The sequence below is a fragment of the Apodemus sylvaticus genome, chromosome 20 (genome assembly GCF_947179515.1).
Source record: "Apodemus sylvaticus chromosome 20, mApoSyl1.1, whole genome shotgun sequence".
Taxonomy (NCBI): Eukaryota; Metazoa; Chordata; class Mammalia; order Rodentia; family Muridae; genus Apodemus; species Apodemus sylvaticus.
In genome coordinates this window covers 36,141,246-36,152,411 of record NC_067491.1, presented here as the reverse complement: position 1 = coordinate 36,152,411, position 11,166 = coordinate 36,141,246, and the positions used below count along the sequence as shown (strand labels likewise).

The window sequence follows — 11,166 nt, the reverse complement described above, 5'->3', positions numbered from 1 at the left end:
GGATCCTCCCCTTAAACGCCCTCTCCGGGAAGCGCCAGTCCCGGTCCGAGCCGCGCTACCTCCGCTCGTGCGCGCGCGCGCGCCCGCCCGCCCTCAGGCTCCCCGCGGGCCGCGTCACGTGACCGCGCCCAGCCAAGGCGGCAGCGGCGGCCGCGCGAGTATCGGCAGCGGTGGCAGAGGCAGCGGGAGCAGCTGCGCTGCCAGCGTGGAGCGGGAGGCGTGGAGGTGTGGAGAAGAAGAGAGCATCGGACCGGAACGGGTGAGCGCCCTCCTCCCCCTTGCCTGCTCGGGCGTCCCGCGGGTCACCCGGTGCATACGGGTTCCTGCCCGGAGCTGGCCGTAGCCCCTTGGGCTCCGCCGTCTGCGAACCGGTGTCCCCGGACCCCGCCCCGGGTTGCACCCCGCCCGCCGCTGCTGCTGCGGACGACGGCGCGGGGCCGGTTGAGCTGCCGTGCCGAGCGCGGCGCGCCCTGAGCGCGGCTTTGCGGAGCGGAGGAGGCGGGTCCTGCGGGGACGCGAGCGGCCACTCGGCGGCCGCCGGGCTCTGGGCGGGGGCCTGCCGGGCGCCGCCTCCTCCTCCTCCGCCGCCGCCTCCTCGCGGTGCAGCGTGAGTAGGGAGCCCCGGCTGGTGGACGCCGAGTCTCTGGGCTCCGCCGCCGCCTCCTTCCCGAGGTGCAGCCGCACCTCCGCGTGGCGCCCCGATCCCAGCGAGCCGGCTGCGGGCACGTCCCGCGACCGCTCGCCGCCACCCCTCGGACCCACCCGCCTTGCCTTCCTTGATTCTTCCCTCGGAAAAATGGTTCCCGCTGCGGGCGAGGTGAGTGGCGGCCGGTGGCTGCCCGCGGCGGGGGCGGCCACCTGCGGGGGAGGCCGGGTGGGGCGCGCAGGGCGCGGCGGGGGTCCTGACAGCTGGGCGCGGGGTGGAGCGCGGCGGGTCCCCGCGAAGTTGGAGGCGCCGCCGGGGTTCGCTCCTGCTAGGAGACCGTAAAGGTGAGAAAGAAGGCTGCCTCGCCGCGCGCCTCGGCGCCGGGTCCAGCTCGGAGTCAGCGTCCCGGTGGCTTCTCGTCTACACCCGGGGCTCTCCGACTTCGCGGGGCTGCCTCTGCTGCCGCCACAGCCCATCTGAACACCGGTCGCCCCCACCCCGGCATGTGGTGACCTTGAGGGCAGCGCTGCCCGGCACTCCTTCTCCCTGCGCCCCGGGAGGGTCACCCATTTAATCCCTGACTTGGGCCCCCAGGAGGTACTGCCCGTGCAAGGTGAAGGTTCGTCGTCGGCCCCCCAGAGAGGATGGTGTGATAGATGCGTGTCAGACAGGACGGTGACTCCCGGGGAGTTGGAGAGCCGCCTGGACGATCTCTACAGGTCTTGAGGTCTGGCCCCCCAGGATGTTCACGGTTGCTTCCGATTCATGTTTATGTACTTAGTTTAAAAGGGAAAAAAATAAACAAATCTGCTCTGTCCTCGGGTCCCCGGAAAGGGTGAGTAAGAAGGAGGGTGGCATTCCTATTGCGGGGGGCGGAGGCGGCGGGGTGTTCTTCTCTATTTCATCTTGCAGGAGAATTTTGTGACTTAGCTAGTTAGCGACCCCTGGGTCTGCGCCTCGGTCTCTGCCCAGGTTGGTTGTCTGTGCGCATTTCATCCACCAGTTTACTGCGGGACTCTAGCATTGGGAGTGTGCTTTTGCTGTTGCGGTGATAGGACCCCAGGGGAAGCTGGGGCTGATCTGTGTGGGTAAAGAGGTCTACAGGACCTTGCTAAGGACGCGAACCTCCTCGGTAGGCTGCTTTTTACCCTTGCTGGGGGTTAGAGCGCTGCAGACAGCCACCTTTGGCTGCTGTGCATGCTACTTTTCTGGGTTTATTAATAATCTAATGACTCCTGTTGGTATCGATTGCTGTTCCTGATAAATTAGTTATATGGATTTCTTTTTCATACGTGTGTAGGTATATGCATGTCTGGACTATCTGTCTGCCTTTCAACATGGAAGGCTTTGTTGTGTTTCTCCTCCCCCACCTGAGGACAGTCTTACTTTAAAATAAGGTTCTTGCTCAGCGTAGGTGTATTTTATAATAATAAGTACTTGTAAGGGCCGGGTTTGTATAAAGCGCTCGCTCATAGGGCATCCCTTTGGATAGTGGCCCATGGGAGTGAATGGAGAGCCTTCACTTGCCCTGCCACCAGCTTTCCCTAGGGAGGCTCCCTGTCCTTGTGTGTGGCAGAGGCGGATTGGGGGAATTAACGAGGGATTGCAAGGGGGAGAATCTGCCTTTTGTACTTGCTTGTTTCAGTTTGCAACCCCTCCCTTTTCCCCCCTCCTGATCAGTTCGAATTTGAAGTAAATAGAAATATTTTTTTCTTGTTGAGAGCTTTTGAAAGCTGGTGTATGAAATTGGGCCCTTTAAGCCATATTTTCAGGGAGACGTTTTAGTTTCTACCTTGCTTTGGATAAGACAGTTAAATTGCTGTCATAAAGGGTGGATCTCTGTCCTGATTTTGACTTGGGTGTAACTGCAAAGATCTTTGAAAAGTAACTGTTATTTCCTACCATATAGTCTGCAAAAGTGAGTCACATTCGGGTGAGCTGAGGACAGAGCGCCACCTTTGATCTAAAATTTTGTTATCCCCCCCCCCCCTCCCATCAATGATGAAAATTAAGAGTACGCCCTCATAAGGCAGTTGTCCTCACTGGTGTGCCCCTTTAGAAGTCAGGGGGAATTTGTCTTCATTTTTTCCGTTTTCTCTAATTTCTAGATCTTGAGAGGAATTTCAGCAACTGTATGGGAAACTATGGTGTTTTGTTTTTAGTTGAAGCTTGAGGCCTTAACATACCATTCTGAGACGAGTCGAGGAACTATCAACTCGTGTTGATAATAAAATAAGAGGATATTGATGATCTGGACTGACAGAGGGGAGGAAGGTAATGCAGCAGTGTTGTCGACCATTATAGCTGTTTAGCCATTCTAGCAAATTCCAGTGCCTACCAGCATGGTAGTCCTTGGACTTTTTTTTTTTTTTTTTAATTAAATGTTGAGCTATGAATAGGTTCCACAATAAACACTGAAAATTGGGTAGAATTATTTTTCTGGCCTGAATACGATAGAGTAATTCTTGTTTCATTAGCTGTTTTCCATTTACCTGCCTCTCGTGGCTTATCATAACGTGCTTTAAGATCACGAATAAGCACTTTGCGCAGGAGAACTTATATTCAAAGTTGAATCGAAACCATGTTGGAAAATACAGCTTCTGCACACGGTTCCTCTCAGATGCGTCTCATATTAAAAATAAATGGGATTTTTCAGGCTTGGAAGGGAGAGAGGCTGTAGTAACAGCTAAGCTGCTGAGATGTCCCTGCTCTCTCAGCATCTCAGCTGCTGAGATGTCCCTGCTCTCTCTGCATCCCTGTCCTCCCTCTTCTCACATCCAAATTTTAAGGTACACTATCTCTTTAGGCAGAGGATAATTTCTTATTGTCATCCATAAAACACAAAAGAAACAGATGCAGCTTTTAGGTAATGGTAAATTAACATGGATGTTACCTAATACGGGTTTTAATTACAGACCACAAGCTATTATTGCTGTTCTATCTGCATTTAAATTTTAATTCAGCATTTGAGTTCTTCAGACTACTGTAACGCATTAGATGTTGAGCTGTAGATAAGTAGTAAGCTATAATTAAACAAAAAATCCGTTTGAGATGATAGATTATTTATACCTTCAGTGCTACAAGGCCTCCTTCAAGACATGGAAATGGCCCTAGGTTAAAGGACATTTGAAACCATTAAGTTGATGCATGCAGAATAATTAATACATTGTTAAATGTATTTTGATAAAACCCTTTATTTGAGGATTCTGTTGACGGATTTCCTTGGGCAAACATCTTGAGTTCGTTTTAAATGAAACTGTCTTTTATGTGAAATGAGTTTTAAAAGGATTTGTCACTTAGTAAAAACTTTTTATAATATTGAAGATCAAAACTCATTTGACAATTTTCCTTGTAGTTTATGCATACAAGGTTTGAGCTGATATTTTCATCTCTTATAGAATTTTGTAATTAATGTGGAAAACAGGGTAAGGATCAGCAAGCAGACTTAAAACTTAAGTTTCTGCATCTCATGTAAGAATATTTTCTTGATCAGTTGGAATGGAAAATTATGTTCTGGTAAATGTCTCATAGAAAGATGGTATTAATAGCTTACTTGGGGATTTACAGGCTCTGTGGTAACATTACAAGGAAAATGATATACAAGGAACATTTTCAAAAAGAAGTAAGTTTCTTAGCTTTTAGAAGTGGTACTTATACACACACGCCAAATACACTTTTTCATTAAAATTTTTATTATAAAAATTGCCAATAAAACTAGAAGGACAAACTTAACTGATCATTTTGACAACTCACAACTATCTTGTTAATAGCACCATACTAGAAATAAGTCTTATAAGTGGACACATTAGATTTTTAACTATGTAGCCCTGGCTGGGCTGGAACTCACTATGTAGACTACGCTAGCCCTGTGCTCACAAAGACCCACCTGCTTCTTCCTTCTGAGTGTTAAATTGAATTCGTACATTTAATATTTGTATCATAGAAGATACTCAGCACTACCCAATAGTTAACAAGGATCTGAAAAATTGACCCTGGTTATGTATGGTCTTGGGTTTTTTTTTTTTTTTTAATTTTTCTCCAGATACACTCTTGTGTAGCAAATACCTAATAAATAGCTTTTCAGGTTGTATTCTTGTTAGTACTTTTATAACAGTGACTTAGAAACGCTCTTGTTTATTCAGTGTAGTTTTTACCATAACCGTGTGGCTTGATTCTCATAACAAGTAGTTTTTCAAAGTGAGTTACGTGACAGTTGGACCTTTCTCCCCCTGGTAGTCAAGGTGATCTATCTAGGTCCAGTGTCACATGGCTGATGGATAAATCAGCCAGATCTGGACTCTAGGTTATCCAGAGGTCCCCTCAGTGCTCACCGCTCCTCTCACTGTATGGGTTTCAGTGTGTGGAGGTATATGACGGGTCAGCTTCTGATCAGTGCAGATTTAATAACATAATTAAAACAGGTGTGCTTGGGCTTTGCGGGGTAGCTTAATTATTGCCTGTACTTAGAGTCATCAACAATTTGTACATACCCTGATTTGCTTCACAGCAAGGGAGCGACATGGACATTTGTAAAATACTATAGCTAAATTTGTAATTTTTTAAAAAATCTTGTTTTCAGAGTTTTTTTTTTTTTTTGCAATTATTTACTTAAATTAAATTATGCTAGCGCAAACAAGTTTCTTCTTTCAGCTCCTGCAATTAAGCACTTGTTTGTCTGCCTCTGGTATGTTATCTAAATTTTTTTTCGAATGTTAATTTGTTAAGCTGTGGAATTTAGACATTTAAATAGGACCCCAGTGAGGAGATTTTAATTGATAAAATCCAAAAGGTTGTTACAAATCTCACACAAATAAGGCGGTAATTCTCTTAGCGCACTTACCTGGAGAATTTGCTCAAAGCACAGGTCTGTCTCCTTGCCTTACCCCTGCGGTTCTGATTCAGCAGAATTGGGGTGGGGCCTACCAGTCTGCATATTGGAAAAGAATGCTGCTGACTTTATAAATGGGATGAAATTGTAAACAAAATTAAAAACCCTCTTATGATTCAAGAAGAAATCATTGATGTATTTTGAACATAGTCAAATCTGTGTTCCTAAATGGTTTTGACTGTTGTAGAAGAATTTAAGTTGTTGTTGGGTTGGATAGTTTTTGTGACAGTTGTAAAGATTGATAGATGGAAAATACTCCTGTTTGTTCTGTGTGTGCTGAGTCGTCTCTCAGAAACCAGTCTGTGGTAACTTGGTAAGCACTGTGGACTCTCAGACATGGTCTTCCCTAGTTCTGGATCTAAATGTCCACTGCCTTCCAAGGAATTGAACACAGGGTTCTTTTACTAAGAGTAATTCATGTTGTTGTTGTTTTGTTTTTGTTTTTTGTTTTGTGTTGTTTTTGTTTTTTGGTTAGAGGGAAAAGTCTTTCTAAGACACTACTAGGTAAATAGTAGCCCTTTTAAATTTCATTTAGCAAACAGCTACTTCAAAACTAATAGTATTGCTACTGATCTCTAAAGAATATTAATGATACCATATTGATAACTTACCAGCTGCACATCAAAACAGGTCAGTGCTGCTTCTCTTGCCTGTTAATAATTTGTGTAGCTAGGTCATCTACTGTAAGGTCCATTTCATCTGGCTGTTAGCATAGCCTTAACTGTTGCATATACTACATATGTGCTAACTGCCTTGAGTACATTTCCTGTTTAAAGTCAGTCTTAAAATGCAGTTGTTTTGGTTCATATAAATCACTGTAAATTTTTGTACATACATTAAAATGAAAGTAGATTCAAAGCCTGTCTCAAGACTACTGAGGTTTTTTTTATTTTGAAGTTAGGATTATTGGTTGAGCCTTAGGGAACAGTTAGGAATTGTGGGGTATAATTTACTAATAATCATGGAAATACAATTTATTATTTTTGGCAAAATGGGAAGACTTTTCCCTACATTCTCTTAAAGCTGTTGTCTTCTGATTTTCCAAAACAATGTTAACTAAATAATGTATGATGTTTTAAATTACTTCTTTGGTAAGAAAATTATTTGCTATTTGTAAGTATAGTAACTTCCAGCATTGCGGTTTCTAACAATTGGGGATTCTGGTTTTGTATTAATGTCACTGTCACCTGGGCCTCTAGAGACAAGGAGCAGACGTTTGAATGGACCACTGCTTGCTCTGCTTGCTTACACCGTGAAATCTGAGATTATTCTCCTCACTGAAAACTGGTATGACTACTGGACAGTCCTGATAAATTGAAGAATGAAATGGATGTTTTCTGAAAAGTAAATCCTAGAAAGGAGTTGACTATTTACCGCCAGAGGAGTTTTCACAGTAATTGCAGTCTAGATCTGCCCTGTTCATTAACCCAGAACATTCTCTTGTGAGAACTTTTAAAATAATCTTGTTCTCAAAATGCTCAGTTCCCGTGCTTTGATTTACCTTTCATATTTGTGCTGAGATTCATCAGGTTTGGGGGGTTTGTTTTGTTTTGGTTTTTTTGTTTTTTGGTTTTTTTTTTTTTTTTTTTTTTTGGTTGATTGTTTTCTTCTGCCTTACCTGATGTCATTTCTTCACGGAAACATTTAGCCGTTCCTTTTTTACTTTTATTTTTTAATCGCATATAACTAGGTAGGTTCTGGGGGATGTGCATCAAATGAGCAATGCAGTGTTTTCTAAAGAGTGTTGGAAAACACTGGCTCGTAGGAACAGTAAGGGTTTGATGTGAGGAAGGGTGTAGAAATCTAAGATGTACTGTTGATGCAGTTTTTCTGTAATGTGAGAGTATGGATAGAACCTATCCAGATGTGTTCACTGTTTGGCCTTTCTGTCACAGACCACCTTAGTAGAGCATGTGTCTCGGCTGCCAGCCTCAGTGTGCTCCCCACCAGGCCACTACTTTATACTCTTAGAGGAGGTGTTATTCACACATACAACTTCAAACTAATTGTGTGGCCAAGAGCCATGCTGTACATTAACTGCCCACTGGGGACAGTGTATAGTCTTGCTGTTGCCGTGTTTCCTTCGTTGTGACCTCATACATGCATCCTCTAACCTTAGAAAACTCTGGCTCTCCTGGCCTAAGTATGCTATTATTCAAAGCTCAGCAACTGTTCAGTCTTTCTAGTCGTTTTTTGTTACTTTACCTGTTTGAATTCCTCTATGTTTCTCTTCTTGCCTATAGGCTTCTTGTTCTTTGCTTGTAAGATTTATTTACTTAGATATATATGTGTGTACTTGCATAAGCTTATGTGTTCCATGCAGGTGCCCATGGAGACCAGGGGTGGGGGTCTGGAGCAGTTGGATCCCTTTGAACTGTAGTTACAGGCAGTTGTGAACCACCTGATATGGGCACTGTGAACAGAGCACAGGCCCTTTGGCAGAGCAACAAGTGCTCCTACGGATCCAGTCTCTCCAGCCCAAGTCACACACTTCTTAGGTTCTATATCCCCGTTCTGTAATAGAGACAATATGGAGAAATTTGTTCATGAGGGAACAGCGAGATGATAACTTGCAGACAACAGATCAGTACTTACTGCATATTGGTTTAAGAGTTAGATATTGCGTATCTTTTGTTATGGTGTCAATAACAGAGAAGCTTGGAAACAGAATTTCTAAAGCTTGTTTTGTCTGACTTTTTAACCCCGCGCCTATTGCTTCACAGGCTAGATCATCTTACCTCTGGACCAGTGATTCTTTTTCATTGACTCATATGAGGATAGTAGAATTTAGCGTCTATATGGGAAGTATTTTCCATTTGAAAATATATTCATTCTTACTAGACTATATTCTGATTCTAAAAATAATTGCAGTTTAATTTTATATTTTTACTGAAAATACATATGATACTCAACTATCAAGCCTGCAGGTCAAGAAAGACCACATCTCTCATGTCTACTGAATGCTTATTTCATACACACCATATTCATTTCAAACATCAAATAACTATATAAATTTACCATTGTAAAATCATCACTCTCAAAATACTTGGGGGAAAAAAAACTTCTGGAAATGATCCCATTTTCCAGTAATTAGCACATTGTGCTATTGCTTGTTTAGCTATTTCAAATTTTATACATATAATTTTTGAACAGTCTTTAAGGGCTCATATTTTAAGTGTTTTTTTTTTTTAATTTAAAACCTTTTATTTTGGGACATTATTTTATGAGGATCCAATTTATTGTAATTATATTTATGCCACTCCCTTTTTTACTCTCCATTCCCGCTTCCTTTCCTTCTGATTCTCTTCTTTCTAATTGGTCTGCCATTGGCTGCACCATGAAAGAAAGCCTTTAGCGACCATGAACAGCCAGTAGCTTCTCAGGAAGGATTGGGCACCTCTCAGATACCTCGTTTGAAGGGCCAACCAAATCTTGTGCCCTCCTTTCATGATTGCAGTGTTTTATGGAATTCCCTCCCACTCTCCAGCTCAAAGTGTTTGTTTCTGAAATGTTCCTTGGTGTGTGTGTGCACGTGTACGTGCGTTTGTGTGTGTGTGACCGATGGACTCAGGGTTTAACACTCAACAGGTACTCATTCTCAGCATTCACTAGATAGAAACCTGCATTAACCATCACTCTCTGCAACCAAGAGCTTCTCTGCTACAGGCTGAGTGCTACCCACACTGGCTCACAGACATAACAATAAACATTTAGGGAACCCATGGTAGCGTATTCCCTTCACGGGCCTATAACGTCTCAGCCAGGCTTTTGAAGAGTTTTAATAGTACCAGGTATGCCTTCATATGGGGCAGGCTTCCCTCTAGTTCAATCCCAGAACAGTTATCCCCAAAGAGTTCTGCTATTGTTGTACCAGCAGGCTTACCTTGCTTGGTTGGTCAGTATTATAGCACACATTGTCTACAGCTAAAGTGAGACTAGACCATTGATGTGTTTCCTGACCAGGGTATATAAACAGAATTTTGTAAGGTACTATAGAAAATACTGGGACTTGGTCCTATTTTAACTTTACCATTGTAATTGTAATGCAACTGCTGGTCAGAGATGCATAGGCGTGATTTTGTTAGTGGAAAATAAAAGGAATTTGACGACGAGGATTAGCAAAAGTAAAATGGATGAAATCTTGATCTTCCTGTATCAGAATACACACAGGTGCACATATTATACAGCCTGCCCATGATGCCTGTAGATACAAAATACAGATTATAGCATTCTGTCCCTTCTCAACTCATGCCAGAGTCAACTGAGTCATGCTGTAGCTACTTTTTTGTTTGTTTGTTTGCTTGTTTTGTTTTTGTTTTTGCTTTCTTGAGACAGGGTTTCTCTGTGTAGCCCTGGCTGTCCTGGAACTTACTCTGTAGACCAGGCTGACCTTGAACTCCGAAATCCGCCTGCCTCTGCCTTAAGTGCTGGGATTAAAGGTGTGCGCCACCACTGCCCGGAGGTACATTTTTTTTTTTTTTTTTTATGTTCTTTTAAAAAGAGACACATGGATGTCCGGTACTTTGTATACTCAAAACACCTACGCTTTCAAGAGGGAAATACTGAGGGAAAGGGTCTCAGTGTATACAAAGAGGACAGTAAAGAAAGATGGATGGCCAGTTAGTAAAACCTCAAAGATGCAGGGTATGCTGAGGAAAAGGAGTTGGCCCAGCATCAGCCCCCAGTTCAGGGTTAGGAACAGATCCGCCAGTCCCAATTATTATTATTATCATCATTATTATTATTATCATTATCATTATTACTACTACTACTTGATTTTTTTTCAATTGGTACAAGTACTATTTGGTTCCTGAAGATAAATACATTCATTGAAAACCTAAGTTGTCTTAAGTTTTTCATTGGGAGAAGTTTTATGTAACTAGTGTTAGCTCTGCTCCCTGTTAAGTGTACACTAAAATCGTGAATAGCAAGTTCCTTCCAAATTCAGAGAAAAGAAATCCATACCAAAGTGTCAGAAGGAGCCTCAATAGCCACACCACAGAACCCAAGATTGGTACTTTTAGCATGATTTTCTACTGCACAGTACTGTACTGTAGTAAAGCAGTGAGAAAACCTTTACATCATGATGTAAAAAAAAATAATACAAACAAGTTAATCAAACATATGGATATCAGAGTGTGGCTTTCTAACTATGGATTTCACTGTACAGGAGCTGACAGAGACCTTTTTTTTTTTTTTTTTAAACACACACAAATCAGAATCCCCTTGAGCCGGAGACCTCTCCTGTGCTGCCCAGCATGCCGACAGCAGAATGAGAGGAGGTCCCTGGTGCACGCAAAAGCTGAATTCTAGTCAGTGATGGGAAAGCCTGGGAACTGCACAGTTATCATTTCAGAAGTCCTCAGAGGCTCTGGGACCATCTTCCTCATCTGTCCAGATTACAGAAGCCTGTCTTCTGCCTTCTGGGGAAGCTCTATACACTGAGGCACACAGCTGCAAACCAGGATACCACAGTCCTAGTGAGTGCTTCCAGGTCCTAGCCACCTCTCAGTGAGCTGTTAGCAGCGCGCTGGCCGGCATAGGAGGCTTCTCTGACTCAAGGAGAACGGCTTGAATTGTGTGTGTTGAAAGAAAGAAAAGGAGTCTTTGTCAGATCTCCTACAGTGAAAGC

The 11,166-nt window shown here is 43.5% G+C and overlaps 1 protein-coding gene across 3 annotated transcripts in view; it reads left to right on the top strand.

Moving 5' to 3' along the window:
• The first annotated feature begins 162 nt into the window (after positions 1-162).
• The window catches only part of Atp2b1 (ATPase plasma membrane Ca2+ transporting 1), a 104,866-nt gene continuing 93,862 nt past the window's right edge, over positions 163-11,166 (top strand). For 2 of the 3 annotated variants that reach the window (XM_052165986.1, XM_052165988.1), the window contains exon 1: positions 163-259. The gene's annotated coding sequence lies outside the window, so the exon portion shown is untranslated. Of the gene's footprint in view, positions 260-588; positions 818-11,166 lie in introns of those variants that run through there. The other variant, XM_052165987.1, reaches the window with a different exon arrangement.